This window comes from Caretta caretta, chromosome 10, assembly GCF_965140235.1.
Source record: "Caretta caretta isolate rCarCar2 chromosome 10, rCarCar1.hap1, whole genome shotgun sequence".
NCBI lineage: Eukaryota > Metazoa > Chordata > Testudines > Cheloniidae > Caretta > Caretta caretta.
Window position 1 is genome coordinate 62,683,330 of NC_134215.1, and position 23,611 is coordinate 62,706,940.

The window sequence follows — 23,611 nt, forward strand, 5'->3', positions numbered from 1 at the left end:
ATACAGCCACTACACTTGACTCATCTCCACTATTGTTCTGCTGTTCTCCTACTGCTCTTCACTAATGTCAGAGCTATAGCAAAATTAAGCATGTGCTTAAGTACTTTGCTGAATAAGAATGGGATTACTCATATGTTTAAAGTTAGGCATGTGCTTAAGCACTTTGCTGAATCAGGACCAAAATGAAGAGTGCCTAGAATCTCGTTTGAATCAGTTGATTTTCCATTTCAGCTATAATATTCCCTTAACTTGCATGGTTGGGAGGACTGATTCTCTTTGCTCACTCTTCTGATACCAGTATTTCTATAAGAAAGAATGAATATATTACCTTCTCCTGGTCAAAAAATATATTACATTTTTCAGGACATATACATTTTTTGTTTCAGCTCCCATTATCTCTCTGCTTCAATTGCTTTCCCGAAACTCCCAAACAATCAAACCAGTGGGGTAAAATGTTCAAAATCACCTAAGTGACTTAGGAGCCTAAATTCTGTTTTCAAAAGTGACATTGAAAGTCAAGGGGACTTAGGTTCCTAAGTGCGTAAGGCGTAGTCTACACTGGAATACTTCTGCCAGGATTGCTGTATATATACAACTGTACTGGCAAACCCTCCTAGTGTAGACACAGCTTATCCCAGCAAAAGGGGGCTTTTCTTGGTACAGCTACAGGTTTGGCAAGTGAAATAAGCTACATCCACACAAGCACTTTTATGGCAGTATAAAAGACTAGGGCTTTTACTGGTATACGAATATTCTTAAAAAATTATCCCCCAATCAAGATTGCTATACTGGCAAATGTTTCTAGAGAAGACCCTGCCACATGTTAAATCTACACTGTGAGCTGGGGTAGGATTCCCCCGCCCCTGTCCACATGCTTGTGCTAGCTATAAATAACAGCATAGCTATGGTAAAGCAGGCAGTGGAGGCATAGCTGAGCTGTGCTGAATAAATACCCACCAGTTTCAGGCGGGGTTGTGCTTGGCCTGGCTCAGCCATGCCTCGGCTACTGCGGCTACACGGTTATTTATACGTGCACTAGCTCGATGAGAGCTAGCGCGAGTGTGGGTGCATAAGCCCGGGAATCACACCCCTAGCTCATCTTATAGACATAGCTAAAGTCACTTCTGGAAATGGGATGTAGGCTCCTTAGTCACTTAAGCTTTTGAAAGTTTTACCCAATACCCCAGGAGTGGCCAACCTGTGGCTCCGGAGCCACATGCGGCTCTTCAGAAGTTCATATGTGGCTCCTTGTATACACCCCAACTCTGGGGCTGGAGCTACAGGTGCCAACTTTCAAATGTGCCGGGGGGTGCTCACTGCTCAACCCCTGGCTCTGCCCCCACTCCACCCCTTCCTGCCCCCTCCCCTGAGCCTGTGTGCCCTCGTTCCCCCATTCTTCCCCCCAGAGCCTCCTGCATGCCACAAAACAGCTGATCAGGAGGCACGGGGAGGGAGGAGGAAGGCACTGATCGGTGGGGCTGCCAGTCAGGGGGAGGTGCTGGGAGTGGGGAGAGAGGGGAGTTGATGGAGGGCTGCTGATGTATTACTATGGCTCTTTGGCAATGTACATTGGTTAATTCTGGCTCCTTCTCAGGCTCAGGTTGGCCACCCCTGCAATATCCTTTTCAGATCTAGGAGCAAGAGCCAACTGCTGCAGGGAAGTCAGCAAACAAAACAGGTTTTTTTCTTTAACGGTATGGAAAAACAATAAAGTTTTACAGACAGCTTTTCAAAATAAACACATGGGGTCACACTCATCTGGAAAGGGTTGGAACAAGCTGATTCACATAGCCAGGAAGTTACTGCTTATGGGGAGCAGGAAGTACTAATAATGAGAATTGCAATTCCCATGGAGCTCAAAAGTTTAGGCGATTGACTGTTCAAAACCCAGATCTGAATGGAACATGTTTGTAGCAGGTGGTATTATTTTAACCTTACTGTTTCCAGATAACTCCAACAATGTACCCAGTTAAGCCCACAACTTTAAAACCACACCTTGTGGTTCCTTTTTGAAAATCTTTTTTATTATCAAGACCTACACTTGACATATGTTCAATGGTGTATTTAAAAAACACTGGTATAATAATGTTACCCCTCTTGACCTGAGCAGTTGGCCAATATTCAGGGTCTTGTGGTTGTTTGCATTAGGAGAAATTGATGATGGAGTCAGATTTTTTTTTCCTGCAATCTTGTTTATTTAGAATGTACAAAAGTCCTGTTTCCCTGAACACAGCAGGAATGAAGCAACTGCAGACAGTTTCTATGCTCACAGTTCCAAGCCTCTTTCCAGGCAGCACTCAACCCAAAAGCTCTCTGTCCTAGCTTTTTCCCAGGGTCACACTAGAATTGCTTCTTCTCTGGAGCTTCCCTGATCCCTTTTCTGTGTGCTTCTGCAGTGCCTCTGCTGCTTCTCTCTCTCTCTCTTTCGCTCTCCCTCTCTCTCACACACACACCTCCATCAACCACTACACAGCCCCTGGTGTTTGCACCCAGCCCTCAGTGAAACACCTCTACCCCATAGCTCAGCTCCTGACTGGCCTTACATGTTGCTGGAGGCTTCTATGTTTTCAGCTATCAATTCCACAAAAGAGCTTATTACACTGGTCCTAAATGAAGTTCCAGTGAGGCTTCACCCAACTCCCAGTGTAATAAAAATAATGTAGGATCACAGACCATTTAGATGTTTTTTCAATGTCTGAGAAATTATCTAAGAAACAGCAAAAACTGCCTCATCTAGATCTATATTAGTCTAAATGTCATTACTGGTCACACAGAAGAGTTGCAGGTCTGTCTTTGTGACTTTAACATCTTACATCCCCGTTGTTAAAATGTCTTTCATTGCATTCCCTATACTAAGATAGATAAGCAGAGCACTAAGTTCTTATAACAGAGGCTATCAGCAAAGTATCTGATGCCTCCAAAATAGAACCGTGCAGGAAAAAGCATTCCCAGGGGTCTGGATTCCTCCCTCTTCCCCAGGAAGTGATCTTAAAGTGTATCAGATGCTCGAGGAGGAGTCAATGTAGTGGCAGTAGCCCAGCACTGGGGTGACAGGTGTCCCTAAAGAGGGGAGCCTGATGTGTTCTGGATCTTTTTTTAAGTCAGTCTGTTCATTCCCAACTACAGGAAGTTGCAGCAATCCAGTCTGGAGGCCATGAAGTTGACTGCAAACCTTTTTTGGCCAAGACATTGTCTTGGCTGGGGTGCAGCGTCCTGGCCAGCTGAAACTGAAGGTTTCAGGGTTGGGGTTTGGGGTTGGGGTTTGTTTTTTTGTTTTGTTTTGACAGCTATCACTATTTGACTGGTTGGAAGCAGTGGAGAATCCAGAACTCCAAGGTTACAGACATGACCATCTGAGGGTAGACTCCCTGTATAGTGGGAAATACAGGGGCAGATTCTCAGCTGGTGGATGTTGTCATAGATGTATTGAAACCAATGAAGCTCTGACAATTTACACCAGGTGAGGATGTGTCACCAGACTGTCAAAGTGATTCCCTCTTCCCACCAGCTTCACCTCTGTCAGCCAGCTACCTTTCTTCCTCTTTCTGACCTGGACCTGGCAATGAGCTAGTAGCTCCATCCAGACTCAACTTCATGCTAGCGGTACCACAAAAAAGAATTGGCTGTAGTGAGGAGGGGAGAGCGAACCCAGGAACAAAGGAAGGGTCAGCACTTGTGTCAGAAATAGTGGAAACATTTTTTCCTGCCTGATATCAACTGATACAGAATCCTACAATGACATTTTCATTTTCAAGACAGCAAATGACAGAAGGGCCAGAAATAAACAGGAAGAGTGAAATCCTGGACCCATTGAGTTGGGAGTTTTGCCATTGATTTCAGTGGAGTCAGGATTTAGCCCCCCAAACTGTATTACAACTGAATTACTGAGACTCCGGGGCTCTGTCCATATTTCTATTGGTATAATTGTTAGGCCAGGTCTACTCTAAAAAGTTAGGGTGACCCTGCTATGTCGCTCTGGGGTGTGAAAAATCCACACCCCTGAGTGACATAGTTAAATTGTTAGACAGCGGTAGGCTGATGGAAGAATTCTTCCATTGACCTCGCGCTGGGTTCAGGGAGCAAGGTGGGGAACCTGCAAAGCCATTTTGCCTTGGGCTAGAAAACCAGAAGCGCCACGGAGAGGAGGAGCGGGCAGTGCAGGCCTGGGATGGGAGTGGGCACCATGTCTCACAGCCCACGGTCCAAGAGGTTCTGTTGCCTGTGCCTTGCCCTGCAAAGCTTTGTGGTGCCTGCCTGGAGCCCACAGCTGCCTGCACTGATTGTTGCATAAATCCTCTGTTGCAGGGCTGGTGAGACTCTGTCTGCAGACGAGGGAGTCCGCAGGTGTCTGCCGGTTCCCCCAGGCTCCTGGGTGTCTCAAACAGTGACTCCAGCTAACATGATTGCCCATCCCCCCTAAATTGGTGCCTACCCACATTTCTACTTCTAGCTGTGCCACTGGTTCTGATCACGTTAGCAATTAACTTGGAGACTGCAGTTTGTCATCCAAACCCTCATCCTACCCCCCAACACAAAAACAACAACGATGTAGTTCTGCACTGTAACCAACATCAATCTGGATTCTGTATTTAGATTTAGAAAGCGGGGGAAGCCATTTCCCTTATCAATTCATCCACACAAACCAACCACAGTATGACAAATAATTCAGCTATGTAGATGCTATTAATAAGCTCAATTATCTGATTTTTGCAGTGTCTGACTTTTGAATAATGCCTATTTAAGGGAAAAAAGCCATAAATGTGAAGGCACTCTCATCCTTCCTCAGCTGTCACATGTGAAAGAGCCCCCTTTCCTAGACAGAAGGTTAGAAAGGTACTCTTCAGAGCAAGGCCCAGTTTCTGGCTCATTCCCACAGCAGTAGAAGAGCCATTTGCAAGGCCACACTGGTAAGAATGGTTCAAGGCACCGAGTACTTCGTGAGGTGCTGAACTCCCACTGACTCCAATGGTAGTTGAGTGCACTCAGGCCCTGACAGAAATACTTAGGCACCCTGCAGGCTCAAGCCGTTAGCACTGAATTCTACTCCATTGCAATCTGGCAGGGAACAACCATGCCAAAGTGGAAAAATCCCAGAAAGTTATTGAAACAGCCTTACTATTAAAGACCTAGTGTTTCTACTGCAAATGGGAACAACTCCAAATGAGGTTTCTGAGCTAGTGTCTTTTAAAGTCACTTGCTTTGGCTTTGCAAAATACAAGCCCTTCTGCTCTGCCATAATTAAAGCTTTTGGGGACATCTCTGAAACAACAAGAGACGTGAAGTTAGGAATGTGTATGTTGAAATTTACACCTTCGTCCAGCCCCTCAGCCTGTAAATTACACCAATTTTCTCTGTCTCCTCCCATCAGCCCACTACTGTCATGTAACTCGCACTCTCCTGTCCTCACTTCTGAATTTGATTCATTGTGGTGCAGTGGTTGGGACAGGGAATAATTTCTGAGCTTTTCTGTGCCTCATCTTAACCATCCATTAAATGGGTACTGTATAGCAGGAACATCAAAGGGTTTATATGCATTTCTTTAATGTTTATAAGGCGCTTTAAAGTCTTTGGCTAGGCGTGCAAAGTATTACTATTGTTATGAGCTGGTGGAAGCTTGTTATGGGTGAGTTAAAACGCACACCTAAGACAAACGGAGCATGTCACCCTGCCCAGGAGTTTTGGCTGCATATTCTAAAAACTGGGAAAGATGGACAGAAGAGCCTAAAAGAGCAGCTGAAAGCACGGTGACTGACCCTGGGAGAAACTTGAGGAAAGGTTTGGGGAGAGGCTGAAAAGGGTGCTCTTTGTGCTATGAGCAGTAGACACTGTTTCCTGCTATTTGATTCCTCCTGCATTCAGAGATGCAGGACTTTGTACAGTCTGTGTAAATAAAAAAACTGCATCAAAGAAAATACCAGACTCCATCAATCTCTACGTCCAACTGGAACATCCCCAGGGCCCTGAAACTTTGATTAGCTGCTCAGGTCAAAAGGGGCAACACTATTATTCGAACTGGGTACTCAGAAATGAAGGGCTGCCACAAACGTCTAATTGCCAGCACTGTGAGCTATTCAGTACCCATCATCAGCCTGCCACAAGATCACAGATGATCTTATGAAATAAAGAGATTCCTGACAGTAGAATTAATAGTATTTCTCCTTTTGAATAAAAAGAACTTAATTTCTTCCACTAATAGAATACATAACAGGAAATCATTATTTTCAAAAGTATAACTCAGTGCTGGTTTCATTACTTGAGCTGGAATGGAAGGTTTCCTGAAATGCATCTTATACTAACAGATTCTCCTCCTGTCTCCCACCAGTGAACAGATACCACATATTAAATGGCATTCCATGCAAATTAGTGAGGGCTCATTAGTGGGAAATCGTTGCTTCTTGCCCAACCAGTTCATTGGAGAGCATGCACCTTTCATTGTTTCAACTTGAATAGTTTACAGGGCTATTCATGGGCAAGTCAGATGCTCAACCCCCATCTAGCAGATCAGAGACATGTCTTTAACACACGTAAGAAGGAAAAGTAAAATAATATACTCTGCACTTATAGAGCATCTTCTATCCAAGGATTTCCAACCTAGGTAATAATCCCAGAAGGATTGAGAAGTGAAGTTACTTGCTGATCTTGACGCAACAAGTCAGTTGCAGTGTTGGGAATAAAATAGAAGTATCTGAACACCCAATGCCCTGCTTTAGCCACCAGAGGATGTTGCTTCTAAATGCTACTTCAAGAGCTGTTGCTGCACAAAGAAGGGTTCTGGTTTCTATTGTATTGGGAAGGAAACAAAGGGGTTTGTTTTCTAAATCGTCCCCAATTTTTTAATTTTATTTTCACTTCTCTGTAGTTCCTGTCCCCGTCAATTTCTGTGGCTCCTGTCCCTTCACTCCTCTGAAGAGGTCTCTTTTCACTCTGCTGCTCACTGTCACTTTTGTTGCTGAGCTTCACTGTGGGAAACAGAGTTGAGCAGCTTGTAACCAGGATTTTCACTGATCCTACCATTCCTACGTTAATGGAGTTATACAAAGATACATGTTAACTCTGGGATTTTCTATTTATCTCAGGCTATGTTAGTAGCGGAAATCCTGAATTGTGTCATAAAAATAAAATCAATTCATGGGGAAATTACATAATGACTGTTTCAGAGGGACAATGGAGGAGGCTGATGTGCTGGAATTACAATTAACCCAGCTGGCAATGCTTAAATGTTTGGAAATAGAACCTATGGGCCTTCTTGGCAATCTTAGTATAAATAAATTAATTTTAAAATCTTGTACGTGCAAACACATGCACATGCATGTCCTCGCTGAAAAAGAGTTCCAGCTCAATAAAATCAAGCTGAAATTATACCTAAGGTTGCCCGAAGAACTACATGGCAAATGAGACAACTGAGGAGTTAAAAGTCCTTGATCACTCATACCATTTTGCTTTGGTTGGGTCTGACAATCAGCACGTCTCTGCAACATTGGAAGATGTGAAATATCTATGCTCTTGAGTTGTTCTGCTGGCAGGCCGCAATGCAAGAGACGTGCTTCTCTCATTCCAGTGGATGGCAGGGACTCACAGGGCTAGAGAGGGAGCACGTGCAGAAGCAGCACATTCAGTGTGTAGGAAACAGTGCCTCGTATTTCTCAACAGCAATGCCTCTGGCTGAAAAAGGAGCAGCAGGAACTAACTCCCAGAAAAGTCCCATCCAGTCCCTCTCCTTCAGAAAGATAGTGGGCAGAACACAGGTCACAGAGTATGAGGGTAGAAGAGATGATAAAGGGGAGTCTTCAGGTTTCTCAAAAATATGAAAGACTGACCAAATATATCCTCCTATGCTCCATTACGGAGAGATTTTATGACATAGACGTCTCCCCGGCAGGCACAGTCACAGTTCCACACATGTACCAATGATTTGTAATCACAGCTAGGAACTGAGGAAGCTTCATCCCCAGAGCAAGACTCATCCTACAAGTGACAACCATGCTGCAACTGAATCAAAGTTGACATGCAATAGCTTCCCTGAATGAAAAATCCGGGTTTCACTTGGCAAAATGTATTGCAAGAAAATGGGACCATTTTAACAAAGCCCATTTTCAGGGCTTTGCTTCCCCCACTTTCTTGAAACTTTGTGAATCCTCAGTTTGCAAATGTCACATCCTTATTTTATCTTTATGTCACCACAGTTCTGCCATGGCAACTGGTTTTTGGGATGGGCCCAAATCATAGAATCATAGAATATAAGGGTTGGAAGGGACCCCAGAAGGTCATCTAGTCCAACCCCCTGCTCGAAGCAGGACCAATTCCCAGTTAAATCATCCCAGCCAGGGCTTTGTCAAGCCTGACCTTAAAAACCTCTAAGGAAGGAGATTCTACCACCTCCCTAGGTAACGCATTCCAGTGTTTCACCACCCTCTTAGTGAAAAAGTTTTTCCTAATATCCAATCTAAACCTCCCCCACTGCAGCTTGAGACCATTACTCCTCGTTCTGTCATCTGCTACCATTGAGAACAGTCTAGAGCCATCCTCTTTGGAACCCCCTTTCAGGTAGTTGAAAGCAGCTATCAAATCCCCCCTCATTCTTCTCTTCTGCAGGCTAAACAATCCCAGCTCCCTCAGCCTCTCCTCATAAGTCATGTGTTCCAGACCCCTAATCATTTTTGTTGCCCTTCGCTGGACTCTCTCCAATTTATCCACATCCTTCTTGAAGTGTGGGGCCCAAAACTGGACACAGTACTTCAAACCACTGCCAGATCCAAAGACTCTTGAACTTTAGGGAAGTGTGGTTCTAGATCAGAACTTTGGGGGTTGGGTCCCATCTCCAATTAGTTGGCAAAAGCCAAAGGAATCTCATCCTACTTATCTGTATTTGTCTCTGTCACAGAAATGGGTGGAGCCGGTTCTGGGTCTTCACTGTATGGCAAAGCATGGAAGAGGAAAGTAAAGAGCTGGGACTCAAAGCAGAGGTGGCTTTTAGGAGGGCCATGTTACAGAATCCAAGGAGGAAACTAAGCATCTGATAAACTTCTTTAAGATCAAACATTTTTAAAGCACAGAAATGACTTAGCAAAAGACAGATGATAGGCCAGGAGATCAGTGGCACAATGTTAAGCAGGACTAACATGCCAACGAGCAATACAACTGTGTGAGACACAAACTGAAAGATACAGACCCTGACCCTCCCTACAGCCCCTTTGTGCTGTTCTAGTGGCACAAATGGGCCATAACGCTTGCTTCACCAACCAGCTGAGGACTCCACCATGCCAGTTAAACCAGCTCTAGGAAACCAGGAATGAGGAGTTTGCCCAATAATTGAGGTTCTCCTCCGTGCCATTGTGCTGCAGTGACACACTCTGCTCTCAACACTGCTCGCAAACAGTGCGATACCCACTTACCACAGGTACCTCTGCTTATCCCATCGTCACACAGTCATCCCTTCCCAATTCAGCTACCCACTGTGTTTGTCTGTGCATCTGCATTTAGAAAGATCAAAGACACAGCAAAGCTGTCTACCTTTCAGGGAGCGTTAAAGTACAACAGTAGTCTAAACACGGGATGTTTAAGATGACTGAAACAATGTACCCATTTTGAATTTGTATCCCCATGGCAATCATGATGTATCTGCTAAGCAGGAAACTACTATTCCCATCACACAATCCTCCCCATTGCCCTAAAACCCTCCCACTCCCAGGTGGAAGAGCAAACCCAATCCCCTCTATTAGCCAATAAGGAGAGGAGGCAGAAACTCAGAAAAGGTCTGGACCCAGAAACGCTCTCTCTCAGAAGGTAGCAGCCAGCTACCCTGAGGGTTGTGTGGAGCCAAATGGCAAGCAAAAAATGGAGCAGGAGCTGGAGAAGCTGCTGCATGGGGAATTGGGAGCAAAGCAAGGAAGCAGGCTGTAGGGAAGCTGAGGAATCACATGCAGAGCAGGCTGTGAGTGGCAGAGACTGCAGCAAGATCCATAGTTCTGTGCTGGCCTTGGGGGAAGCTGCAACACCCAGGAAGGGGCCCTGCAGCCAGATGGCAGAGTACAGAGGAGCTAGCATCCAGCCTTTGGTCTGTCTTAAAGGGATGGGAATCTGATGAAGAAGAAGACTATTGCAGCCAAGTACCCTCAACATTGGGGCTTAGTCTGGGGAGTGGACCAAGTGTTCACTAGGTGTGAGACCTAAGGGAAGGCGTTGGTGTGGTTGCTACGGGGATTATATACAACCAGGGGCTGTGGTCTGTAACCTAATTGCCACCGCAGCTGGGACAAGAGCTGTGCAGAAAGTGCTGCCAGAACAGCAGGGCAGTGCAGAGAAGCCCTCAAGGAGAGAGACAGTGGCCAGGAAACATCTGGGTCCCCTAATTCCCACTAATGGAGAAATGGCCTAGAAATGGCATCCCAGATACCAAGTCTGAGGTGCTCTATCCCTCTAGCTGACGCCCGCAGGGGCCAAGCTAGGAATTGCAATGTATTACCTTGAAATGTAACTGTTTAAGACACTATACTTAAGGTATTTGGAACCTTCCCCTCTTCTGCCAGCCCTAAGAAAATCCCCCTTCACTTTAGCCATGTGTCTAAGTGCTTACTGGGATCCACCAGGGCTAGCGTCTACAGTGCCTAGTAGCTGCTGCAATGCCTTCAGTGCCAGCCTCTAAGTCGCATTACACCTCATGCTACTGACTCCTGAGTACCTTCAGAGGTTTGCCCTACCACAGCACTGAGCTTTCTAATCCCTGAAAACTGAACACCCTGCCCCACCTCTTCCCCCTACCCTGCCTCTTCCTCTGAGTCCCTGCCCTCTGTCACACCTGTCCCTGCCTCCATCACTCGCTCTCCACCCCCGCCCCCCTTGCTTGCTCCCCCAGGACTCACCTATCACCTGCAGAGCCAAGCTGGGAGGAGCTGATGTAGAGCCTGTCCACCTGCCCAGTCCCTGGAGCGAGGGGCAGGGTAGGGAAATCGGGGCACAGCGGGGCGGAGGGATCAGACAGGTTAACCCCACCTCCACCGGATGGCGCCGGTATCTACTTTGGAGCCCAGTTGGGGAGCCAGCCAGTTCTCTCCGACATGCTGTGGGGTGGGAAGAGCAGCAGCTGCTAAGCAGAGCTGCTCTTCCCATCCCCCGGTGGCAGAGGCCAGTTACTGCAGGTAAGCAGACTTCTACCATCCAATCAGCTGTGCTGACTGAACGCTGCCCATTTCCCTTTTCGACCAAAAACCGGACAGCTGGCAACACTACTGAACAGCCTTGTTGCTAACAAACCCAACCAGCGACACAATGAGGAATCCTGGGAAGTCCCCAAAATTTCAATAGACAGACTGTATCCAAACTTGATCTTGAGCACAAACAAGACAGGCAACAGCTCAGAGGCCCCTCTCTGGTCAGGGCCCCCCACAGAACCTCAGAAACATAGCCCAACACCCCTCTAGGAAGTGGACTGGAAGAGAAGGTATTGAAGGCCTGATTTCCTTGGAGAGCCAGAGGGGAAGGCAAATTCAAAGCGAGGCCAGTTTGGAGGGCACATCAGATTACTGCAGGGTTTTTACACCTTCCTCCGACGTATTTGATGCTGGCCACTGTCAGAGAGAGGATACAGACTACATGGGTCTGAGCCAATCTGGCAAATCCTATATTCAGGACCAGTCACCTTTGTGGCCACTTGGGCCCAGACTGATTCTAGTAGGAACCTGACGTTTCCCCACCATTAGCAGATTATTCTACCAATCGATGGGAAAACTTCAAACAGGTTCTGGATGGCACCAAATTATTGATTTGATAATCTCCATTCTCTACTTTAAGCAATGCACAATGGGAGCAGTATCTGAAAAATACTGAGCTCCAGTATTTCCAGGCAGGAGCTGAGTCCCACTGCTTCTCCAGAGGGTTCGGTGAGAACATATTTCTTTCTACAGTGTTACTGGATAACGGGAAAATCTTGCTGTTCCAGTTGTTAGATGAGTTGTACTACAAAAAACTCAACAACGCCTAGGCTACTGGTGTGCTGAGATCACTGCCCATTGTGCTGACCAGCATTGTCTCATTATTGCCTTGTACTCCCCTCGGTCTCTCTGTATCCATTTGTCGTCGTCTTGGCTTTACTTAGCTTGTAAACGCTTTAGGGCAGAGGCTGTCTTTTTGTCCTATGTTTGATCAGTACCAAGCACAATGGGGTCCTGGTCCATGACTAGGGCTCTCACATGCTACAAGTAATACAAATAATCACTACAATTTTGTTAAGCAGCTTGTTTGGAATTCACTCTTTATTGTATTTCGATTCATAGCCAAAGACACACAAGTGGCCTTGTCTGTACTGGGAATCTGCCATCAGCGGACACAGTTGCTACATCTGTGCAAACGCCTATGTGTAGACAGAGAAAGTCAGGATTTGCATCGGTTGAGCTTACTTGGATTTTGCTCAGTGCAACACCAATTTCTGACCAAGAACGGCAGAATCAGGGTTAATTCCAACTATAGACAAGACCTATGTAACATGAAATAGAAATTTGGGAACTGGGAAGACCTGGCTGGGTAGGAGTCACTCTGTAACCTTCTGCAAGTCACTCACCATTGCCACATTTTGAAAGTGGCAGATCTGGGTTTTCCAGCCTTTAAATAAAACAAAAAACCTAGCATTGCCATGTTACCTAGCTGCGTGGCTCTGATAAGCCACCACTCACATCGGGAAGGGCTGCACTTCAGCCACCTCTCTCTTTTTTTGTTTGGCATGTTTGTTCTTGCTTCTATTGAGTAAGTGCTCTCACTAGTTCTCCGGGGAAGCCGGGGGAGGGATTTTTGTATGTATTACCTCACTTCCATCCGCCTAGAGGACACCCAATTTGTCTGGCACAAGCTACACCCCTAAAGTGAGTCAATCTTAGTTCCTGCTCCCCTCCTCTGGGACAGTTTCTGTAACTGCCCCAGTTTGCCATTTGAAATCATTTCCTTCTTCCTGCTGATGACTGTTCCCTTCGAAGCCAGCTGGCCCAGAGATTCAATTCCCTCAGTGTGGCAATAGTGAATGGGGTTGCAAGGCAGCGATGAGTAAGTGAGGTTTAAACTTTAAGCTAGCCACAATGAGCGTCTGCTGTCTTGTGTCACAGTAGCCCTTGCATGTGGAAAGGCTGGTGCAGAGACCACAGCAGTACATGTGATGCAAGAGGAGAAAAGGCAGGCATGGCTGTTTCTTCACACTGAACAGTTGTTTAAACAATAACATTCCCTGGGGTTTCCTTCCATGAACGTTTGTGCAGTGAGTTCCACTGCTGTGGGCATTCTGTTTCTTTGAAAGGTATTGCAGGGAGGAAGGAAGTGGGCTGTGGGGAGTGGGAGGAAAGAGAGAGCGCCATGGAAACTCCCTGACCCTGATTAGCTCGTGGAGTGCAAAAGAGCAGTCATAAAAACCCACTGAAAAGGAGGCACATATCTACACCCTACTGTCCCCAGATGCATAGACACCATAGTGAGCAATGCCTTAGAAACCTTGTATAATAACAGAGAGAGAGCTCTGGACAAACAGGCCAGCCTATGAGAAGGAGCTGGAGGAGTCAATCTCCGCCCAATTTGCCTGTCTAAGGAAGGGTAGGGTGTTGGTGAGAGTCCAGCCATCAAGGATCCTGCAGACTCAGTTCAACCTAGACACCTATGCTGGATAACTAAGGGGAAGCGGTTACCAAGGCACAGAAGTGAATACATCACAGTGCCACTGGTGAACAGCAGAGGAAATAGAGAAGGAAACAAGGCTCTGAGTTTCCTCCCACTTATAGGGGTATAAATCAGGAAGTCCATGGAGTCACATTAGTGTAAAAAGCACAAGTAAGAGGAGAACCAGCCCCAAAGGTCTGGCTCAGAAGTGATCCAGCAGCACAACTCAGCAGAACAAATAGCAACCCCCAGTCAGCAGCTAGTCCTGTCCTTCCCACATTTTTCCACCATAGCACATGCCACGGGGAGCAGCCGAGGCCCAACAGATGAGTCCTTCTCTCATGTCAATAAGTTAAGGTGGTTTGGGGGAAGCATACGGTCTTCTAGCTCATTTATGTCATGTACTTTTTGTGGAGGATGGGGGCAGAAAGTAATGTATTGCAGGCACTCAGGTACTATGGTGATGGGGCCATATAAAGGACCTAGAAAGGTAGACAAGATAGGTCACTTTACCTGTGGTCATGTCTATCCTGCAAACTCCAACCCACTTCTTTGTCCTTTACACTGTGCACTGCCAATGTAACGCCAACAGACCCCAGTCGTCAGCGGGCAGGATCAAACCGGGGACCTCTGGAGCTTAGTGCATGAGCCTCTACTGCAGAAGTGAGCAAACTAAGGCCCGCGGGCCACATCTGGCCCATGGGACCATCCTGCCCGGCCCTTGAGCGTACAAATTTCAGAACCCCGATGTGGCTCTCAGCCCAAAAAGTTTGCCCACCCCGCTCTACTGCATGAGCTAAGAGCCAACTGGCTCTTAGCTAAGGCTGCAGAGCAGACTCATTTAACTTTCTCTCTCTAAGTGGTCTCAGTGCCACTAGATGGGACAGAACACCACACCCAGACGGTGTGTGGGTTACACCAAGGCCCACTGCTCTCCTCATATGCTGTACACCGCAGCCTTGTTTGTGTGGAACTTGCCCACTTTTCCTGACTACAGTATGCAAGTTGCACTCTTTGCCACTTCTGCAGCAAGCAAGCCATGGTGCGAATCAAGGCACTTACAAAAGCAGATGCCAAATTCAGTCCCTCTAGAATACTGTAATTCTGGGTACTTTGTACAGCCTGAAGACAGGTAGTATCTTGACTGCAGAGGAAACAGCCCGTTGTCTCTCACTTTTTAACTAAAAAGAGGTTTATATTTATGCTAGATATGGATTTTAACTGACTCAAAATAACATCAGCCTCGTGGAGGTGTGATCCTGGCATGTAGGCAGTGAAATGACATTCAGGCAGATGTGAGCAAACCCCACATGCAGCTACTCACATTTGATTTATTTTACCTGTGTCTTGTTTATTAAGATTTATGATGTTGTCTTGGCATCCAACAACTTCTAGGGCATAAAAGAAAACATTTTATAAGAATTTCTCCCAAAGTAAGAACAATTGTTAGTCTAGATCTTCAGCTAGTGACTTTAATGGAGCTACATTGGTTTACACCAGATAAGAAATTGATGATGTGAACAGAGCTATAAAAACTAAAGGAAATGAATAACCTGAAATGATAGACAGATTACAGAGTAAAGGTATCTGTGAAGAGGTTCTGTACCACCATAAGGAACAAGAGGTCGATGGAACACAGACACCAAAGTCTCTGATAGTAATTTATTGATAAAGGAAATCTGAACAGTGAAATAAAATCTAAGTCCAGTTGAGATCCATGCCAGAAACACCAGATGAGATACGGGATCATTTAACAGCTCTTTAAACATTCAAAACAAATTAGGGAAAGTGTGCACAGATTGAAGAAAGAAAAGCAATTCTGTTCCCAGAAGTTAGTAAAAGGTCACCTTGATTTCATGAGTGGGAAAATTCTGGACATGCTAATTGGTACATGATGGAGAAACACCCACAAAAGAGTGCTGGTGAAGGGGTAGGGTCTTTCTCCTTCCATTCAGCTGCTCAGTACCTTTTTGCATTCACAGAGCCTGAGGCCAGGAGAAAGGCAACAAATTTCCTGGGAAGGAGAAAATACACTTATTTTTATTATTTGCAATTTAAATGCCCTCTTGCATCATTATTAGCAAAAAAGAGCTTAAAGCTAAATATTTTTTATTCCCAAATAGAGCGAAAAAACCTAATTATTCACCTTGGAATTTAGCCCTTTTTCCTGTTGTAAATCATCTTTGAACAGAGTGCAAATTTTCCAAATTGATCAATGAACTCTTCAAAATTGATCAATGAACGTTTTACACTAACAAATTTCAAGCTATGGATTGTTCAGAAATTTGATTCTGAGTATTTGAGCTGTTTGACTGGTAACTTGATGGCGTGAGCACTCTTGGCATTAAAATATATGAACAAAGTTAGCTTTCTGTGTGCGTTCTTGCAAAGAACAAGAAGCTGCTTGAGAGACCGATCATGGAAGACAGCAGTATTGTGAATGCCAGCGAAGCAATATCCACCCAGTTGCAAGCCCAACGAGCTGTAATTCCAGACAGAGCAATTTTAAAAGTAGCTGTTCTTATTCCCACTAACAGGAGTTTTGTCATTGACTTAAATGGGACCAGGATTTCACCCTGAGAGTACAGGTGGGCATAGAGAGAAACTATCTGCAGCAGCCCACTGGGCTAGGAAATCTAGAGGATTGCTGGCTGAGTCCAGGAGAAGTCTAATAAAGTGCAGCTCACTCATAATGCAGATGTACTGTTCTCTTGCTTATAACGGTCATGCACCCTGCTTATTGTAGAACAGAAGGTTCTCTTTTGTTTATTGTGCAGTATATAATCCTGCATGGCTCTGGTTTAAGAAAGGAAGTATGATCTGCCATTATCATGGATTATCAGGTTGTCTCCACAGCAAGTAGCAGACAGGAGAGTGTTCCTATGATGGCTTTTGCATTTCAATGAGCAGTCTGCACAGAGAGCTTTAAACTCAACTGTTTATCAGATCTGGGCAGAAGCAGCTCTTTGCTCAAGCATCCTTCCAAGATGCCCGGAGGCATTAAGTGAAGAAAAGTCTGCTCCAGCCACAATAAGGTCAGGACAGTCAAGCACAGAAATTCCAGAGGGCCTTAACTGTAAGTAATATGGCACTGCAGGGAGAGTAATCAGAGATAGAGGGTTTTAGAAAAACTTGCTTAAAAAAACTGTTTCTCGATAGTGATACAGGTTTACGACTGTATAAAGTGGAGGGGTTGGATTAGTGCTTTAAACATCAGAACTGAAATACACACATGCTCTCAGAGCTCAGACATCAGATATTGTCCTAAGAACCCAGTCCAACCCCCCCAGAGACTTTGCTGGGAGGGGGGCCCAACCCTACATGCCTAAATAAAGACAAAGACAGAGATTAAATGCATAGCGAGAATAACATTGCCTCTTGGGGAAATGAATTGAGTTCCACGCAGAATGCAGTAGTGAAGTCTCTCACTAAATGGGCTACTGTCATGAAAGGAACACAGTCAAAGATCCCCTTCTCTCAGAAAGTGTTTCAATTTATTCTTGCTGTGAGTAATCCCAGAGATTACTCTCAATGAAAGACTTGAGGAAAATATTTTCCAGCTTGTTTACTTTGTGTGTTTGGCAGTGCTTTGTGTAGAAACAGTTTCACTCTTTCATCTGGATAGTCAGCAAGGCCTTGTAATGGGGTCTACAAACTCCATACTAAGCAGAGGCAGAAGGGGTGGGGGCATGGGTGCCAGGTTTGTATAATTTTTGGTGGTGCCCACAATGGCATAGGACAGACCCATAGGACGGACCAGGGCAACCACCTCGGGCCCCGTGCTTTGGGGGGCCTCGTGCTTTGGCGAGACGCAGGGTCCAGGGCAGCCTGGCGGGTTAGCGGGGGGCCTGGCACCGGCAGCAGCGAGTGACCTGGCCCCAGCCCGCCCCTTCTCCACCCCCATTCCACCCCTTCCCCCAAGCCCCCCAGCTTTCTGGCTTCTGCCCCCTCCCCCGAGCGACTCTGGGAGCCGGCAGGGCGTGGTGGGGCAGAGTGGGGCTGGGACTGGTTTGCTCACTGCTGCCGGCACCAGGCGCCCCACTAACCCCCCAGGCCACCCTGGACCTCATGTCCCCCTGAAGCGCAGGGCCCCCCCAAAGCACGCAAACATTGGTGGAGCTGGGCCCACGTTTCTAAATATTGGTGGAGCACAGGCACCGGCCCATATAACTCGCCGCCTATGGGTGGTGGAGGGGAGCCTTTCCTGCCTACAGGCAAGCAGCTTGACCACACCCCCACACAGCTGTCACAACTGCCACTCATGGAGGCAGGCACCACGTGGCAACCAATAGGGTAAACGAGGCCTGCTATAAAAAGAGAGAGCTCAGTGAAGATGAGGGAGGCAGAAAGGCTTGGGACAATGAAGGGGCAACCCCTGCATGAGGCTGCTTCCAGAAACACAGCCAAAGAGCCTGAAGGAGATGGCTAGGCCTAACTAGAGGCCAGGAACCAAGAACTGTCCTGACCCAGGAGCCAACCAAAGAAAGTCAGTCGGGGCAGTAGAGACCCCTCAAAATGCCACATCAAGGCCGGTGACAGTTGATTTCAAGGGGAGTTAGGCTTCTAAATATCTTTGGATCTAAGCCTAAGGCCCTGATCCTAGATCAGGATCCACTGATGGGATGCTTGCAGCTGTGCAGAGTACTCCAGCATTTGATGGGTGCAGGCATCAGATCTCAGTGCACAAGAGAGGTCTTACTAGGATCCCCTGATTTTTCACACAGAAGCAGACGAGAGATAAAAATTTGAAAAATAGGGAAACTTGTTTGGAAAATGGCCAAAACTGACACAGGGATAAGAGTGGGCATGGTGCCTGAAACTACTTTAAAATCATTTTGGGGATCGTCTAGGTTTCTAGTTGACACTGCCCGATTATCTCATTGGTTTGATTTCAGGCAGCACTTCAGAATGCAGCTCCCCTCCTCCCCGGCTAGAGAGAGCGACCTCCTCCCCATCAATTTCATGCTCAGGGTCAGAATGAGCAGGTGGGCAGCAGAGAGTTACTTACAGCAGGAGGTTTTGATCTTTTTGCAAGGGGAGATACCACAGAATGTGTTAGAGTACATCTACACTGGAAATGCTACAGTTGTACAGGTTTTTTCATTGCTGTAGTAAATCCACCTCACTAAGAGGCAGCAGCTAGGTTGACAGAAGAATTTTTCTATCAACCTAGCACTGTTTACACTGGGGGCTGAGGTTGGCTTAACTATGTCTCTCAGGGGTGTGAATTTTGCACACCTCAGATTGACCTAGCTATGTCGCTCAAATTTTTAGGTGTAGACCAGCCCTAACTCTCATTTCCATCAGTCTCATCACCTAATTTACAGCAAGCCCTCCTGAGCTCTCCCCTGCTAGAGACAGCGAGTGCCTTGCTGTCAGTCACTCATATTACATAGACGGGATCAGACCAAGCAATTGGAAATAAAGGCATACTCCTCACAAATGGGCGTTTTCTAGTGTGGTACTACCAACCCCAAACATGCAAAAATCAAGAGTCTGACACCCAAAATCATGAGATTTTTAAAAAACAATAAATGTCAGGATTTTTATTTGCCTTCTGGGACTTCAGGTTGGACATGCTTCACATCATCAAGCTTTTCTCTGAAACCACAAGGGTTAGAAATTTTGATTTAAAAAAAGGGAGGAAAATAGTAACTTGAGATTCTCATGCAGTATCATGATTCCAGTAGCAGGGCCTTTAAACAAAACCCTACAAATTATGAGAGTTGTCTGCAGTTTGTAAGGCTTTTCATGATGAGTGCCACTACCATTTGTGGGACCTGGGTAAACCGCTTCACCTCTCTGGATTTCAGTGTCCCCATCTGTGCAAATAATAAAAAGGGACATCGCCAACTGTGCAAATCCTTATTTTCCCATGTAACTCATGGCAGGGGCAAGATGACAGCAGCATTGATTTCTGCTTATTTAGAAAGCTGATTATCTGAATTTCTTTAAAATATTCGAGGAAAAACAATACCAGCCTCCATATTGACCTAGGCACGTGGTGAAACAACGGCTGTTGTTTATCATTCATTCTTCCAGATTTGGTCGCCAGGCTTACATGGATGAACATGCATGGAGAAATTGCTCTGCGTGCAGTGAACAGAATCCACGCACACACTATCTCTTCACATGCTCACCCACCTGGTGTCCATGGTCTCAAGCGGAGTGAAGATGTAAACACAAGCTGCTGTTGAAGTGGTTGGCTGGGCTTTTCTCATTCCCCCCACTCCGCAATCAAGTATTTAAGAAAGAGACAGATTGTTGTGATCAAAACAGGCAGAAATCAGTTCTTCTCCAGAGCATCTCCTGCAGTTCTAGCACTTGGCTTTTACAAAGTCTTCCACTAAAGGATCTCAAAGCATTGTACAGTAATTCGTAATTAAGCCTCACACAACACTCCTGGGAGTCATGTATCATTATCCCCATTTCACAGGTGAGGAAAACATCATAATTAATAATACTTTGAGGCAAAGAGGGTGAAGTGACTTGTCCGAGGTCACAGCACAAGCTAATGGCAGAGCCAGGAATCCTGATTCTCAATCTTCTGCTCTAACCACACAACAGGACTTATTCCATGGTAAGCAGGGAATTTTAAAATAGACACAATTAGCTTTTAACCTAGTGGCTCTGTAGAGAAGTGGACTCACGACTGGTGAACTCCCTCAAGCTGGGTATGGTGTAGCAGCTCTTTCCTGGTTTAGCATTCCCTGCCAACATCTGCTCCAGCCCTGCAGTGCTCTCTTTTCTCACAACTGGGCCCTCCAGCCAGGTCACTTTAATGTCTCTTCCCTTCTGGGAAATCAACATCCCACACAGAAACTGTCCCTCTTGACCCTGGTCATTGCTAGGATGTTTTCCTCCTCTCCAGAGCTCCTCTTCTATTCACTCCTGTCAGAATAGTTGCCCCAAGGCTTCTCCCTGGAGTCTTTCAACCAAACTCAAAAGCAAAACAACACACACCAAAAGGAACTTTTGTCCCTTCTGCTGGCTTAAAGTTTTAATACATTCAGGGGCCTCCCCAGCTCTCTGTTACCTTCCTGGAATCTTTCGAGTCTGGATCCTATAATCCTGTCTACCCCAAGGCCATCTGCCAGTCAGTTGGCCTTCGCTCAGGTCCATTCCAGGAGTCTGCTTCACCCTTTCAATATTCTACTATTCTACTATTCTAATATTCTATGAGGGCCTGTCCCAGGGTGTATGCACCCTCTGGAATCTCCTCTTCAGTTGAATGTCTTCCTGGGTTTCTTCCCTGGAGGTCCAGCTTCAACCCTTTCATCAGGTCTCACTGCAGGAGTGTGCTCCACCCTAATGAGCGCTCTGTATCTCAGGTTCCACACTGTGCTACCAACTGCAGGGCTCCTTTCTTCTCTCCCTGCAGCCCACTTCTACTCTGGGCTCCTTCTCTTTATAGAAACCACATAGCTCCTCCACAGCTGGGCTTCATCTTTCTTAGGCCTGGCCACCCTCCCCAGGTGCAGCCAGGTAGCTTGCCAATTTACCCTTTCATCACCTGTGGGGGTTACACACCTCATCATAGGCTCCCAAACTATTTTGCTGGAGCTTCATTGCAATGGATTAGCAGATGAACCTGGCCATCCTGTATCCCACCTGGTGTCACCTTGCACTATGGGCAGACACATGGTTGCCACCATCTCTTCATTTTCTCTCTCTCTCTGTACTTTCCCGAATCTGCCCTCTCTTTCCTTCTAATTTTCAACTTTTTCTTTGTCTCTCCAGAAGCCAACAGACAGTTTGGGGGGTGCCGGGAGATGGAAGGAGCTGTCCTGTGTGGCTCAGAAGGACTTGGCTGCATATGGTCTCTTGGCTCAGTTGAGTACTGTGGAAGCAAACAAAGTATAGAAGCCTGAGCTGGCAGACTACAAGTAAGGCCTACAGACCTGCACTAGGCTACCACATGATCAGGGGCCTGCTTTCACTTATCACTGAATTTTATTAACAGCTGTTAAATGCCATTTGTATGGAGCGGGCATTCACAGGTGCCTGTGTAGCGGATTTTTTGAAGGTAAAACATTGTTTAGGAGACAAACGCTATTAGGTGGATTCAGTTGTGAGCCTGGATCCTTTTAGAAAGGTCATTTCCCCCAGTTTTTTGGCATGTGAACGATGTGGCAAATGGCAACGTCATGCCAGCCATGTCTGAATTCCCTCATTATCAGACTGGAGTAAACGAGGTTAGACCAGAGAGCCTGAAGTGCTTTCATTGGTAGTTACAGGAAGAAGTACCTCCATTCACAGACTGCTGCAGCATAGCTGAGAAAGGGAAGTCTGCTGGAGCGGAAACATCTGTGAACGGCTGGAAATAAGCATCTGGGCAAAGGTATGTTTACGACTCCTCACTTGATGAAACAACCAAGTATTAACAGGAAGACTGATAAAGGAGAAAGCGGAAGCGCTTATTCAAATACCCAACTATGGGTCCAGTGTGTTACTGGCAAACACAGTATCGGGAGCACTAGTGTGTGACTTTTCCTGACCCATACAGAAGCCTAATAAGATCCAATTGCAGAGCGGAGAGCACTGAGTAAAATCTGAACTGATACAAAGCCGGTTCCTTCATGTGGAGTTCCAGGAGGTCATCCTGCATTCAGGCTCAGAGCATCAAATCCTGCTCCCGCTGACATCAATGGGTGTCCTGTCATTGACGTCAGTAGCTCAGGATGTGCCCCTCAAAGCAGAGGGACATTCCTTTCTCTAAGTGAAAGGTCTCTTGTTATCTAACCGCTGAGGTTCTTTTGCTGCTTGGTCCAAACTTTCATAGAGATCCCTCTCTGCACACATGAAACAAGACAAGGTCCTTTTAGCTGTTTCTGCACTGAAGCTGCAGCAGCAATTCAAGCTTTAACATGCACCAACAGAATTGACTCAAGATGCTACTGCCACATTTTTAGTGATAATGGGACTGATCCTGGGCCCTGTGCATTGGACTGGCAGTGTATGGGAGCCACAGAGTATGGCTACAGTGCAAAAAAACACCCATGGCAGCGAGTCTCAGAGTCCAGGTCTATAGACTCAGGCTCACTGTGCTACGGTGCTAAAAATAGTCTTGGGTTTCAGATCATGCAGCTTTCTTGTCAAAAGACTAGAGACTGTAAACCAGACTCTCTCCATTGTTCTGTCCCCTTTGACGCAAAGGGGCTCTCTGTAGATGACTATTGTCCCAGTGCGACACAGAGCTACTTTAGATAATTCCTACGCCATCCCAGTTAGCTCATGGCAAAAAGGAGCATAGAGGGAAATGAGGGGCTGGCCAGAGCCCTATTGAGCTCCAGCAATGTCTGGGCTGACAAACTGACCTCCTTAGGACCATAACCAGCTGCTGTACTTCAGAGCAGCCCCTAAACACTCCTATTAACTTCAGTGGGCTTTGGATCAGACCCTTAATTCAGAGGTCTCTTCTTTTTGCATGTCGGATTTTATCAAAAGAAAAATATTTCCATTAGGCCACCAAGAAGCAAATGTAAAATTGAACTCTCGTGTGTAATACACAACAACATTTTTTCACTGTTTATACCAATACAATAATTAATAACTGATGATGATGATCACTCAGTAACGAGTGATCGCCCATCATCATCAATTAATAACTAAAGGCCAAATTCTGCTCTCAGATACACATGATCGTTTCTCATTGCCTTCAGTGGAAGTCATGCATGTACATGTGCCTAAGCAAAAACTTAGATCTTTATTAAAATCCTGTGTGACTGTACATTGTTTTTGCCAAATTACAGTGTTTTAAATTTAGCTGAATGAGTATCATGTTTCAGGATATTGTCTGAACTAAACTGAAGCCAAGCCAGACCTGAACTCATTGACTCTGAGTCCATGTAAACAGTCTCAGTCACGTCTCTTAGGTTAGGGAATGTGGAATTATCTCACTTCAGTCTGCGTCTGAGGTTTGCATAGAAAAGACAGACATACCAAAGAGACACCATCAGACATCATATGTTCACATGAACAC

The 23,611-nt window shown here is 46.0% G+C and overlaps 1 protein-coding gene across 2 annotated transcripts in view; it reads right to left on the minus strand.

Annotated features, from left to right (window-relative positions):
- Positions 1 to 23,611, minus strand: part of LEO1 (LEO1 component of Paf1/RNA polymerase II complex) — a 167,757-nt gene that overhangs the window by 57,030 nt on the left and 87,116 nt on the right. Inside the window, exon 13 of one of the 2 annotated variants that reach the window (XR_007358975.2) lies at positions 15,278 to 15,643. The exons of the other annotated variant lie outside the window; for it this stretch is intronic. The gene's annotated coding sequence lies outside the window, so the exon portion shown is untranslated. Of the gene's footprint in view, positions 1 to 15,277; positions 15,644 to 23,611 lie in introns of those variants that run through there. 2 annotated transcript variants of the gene reach the window in all.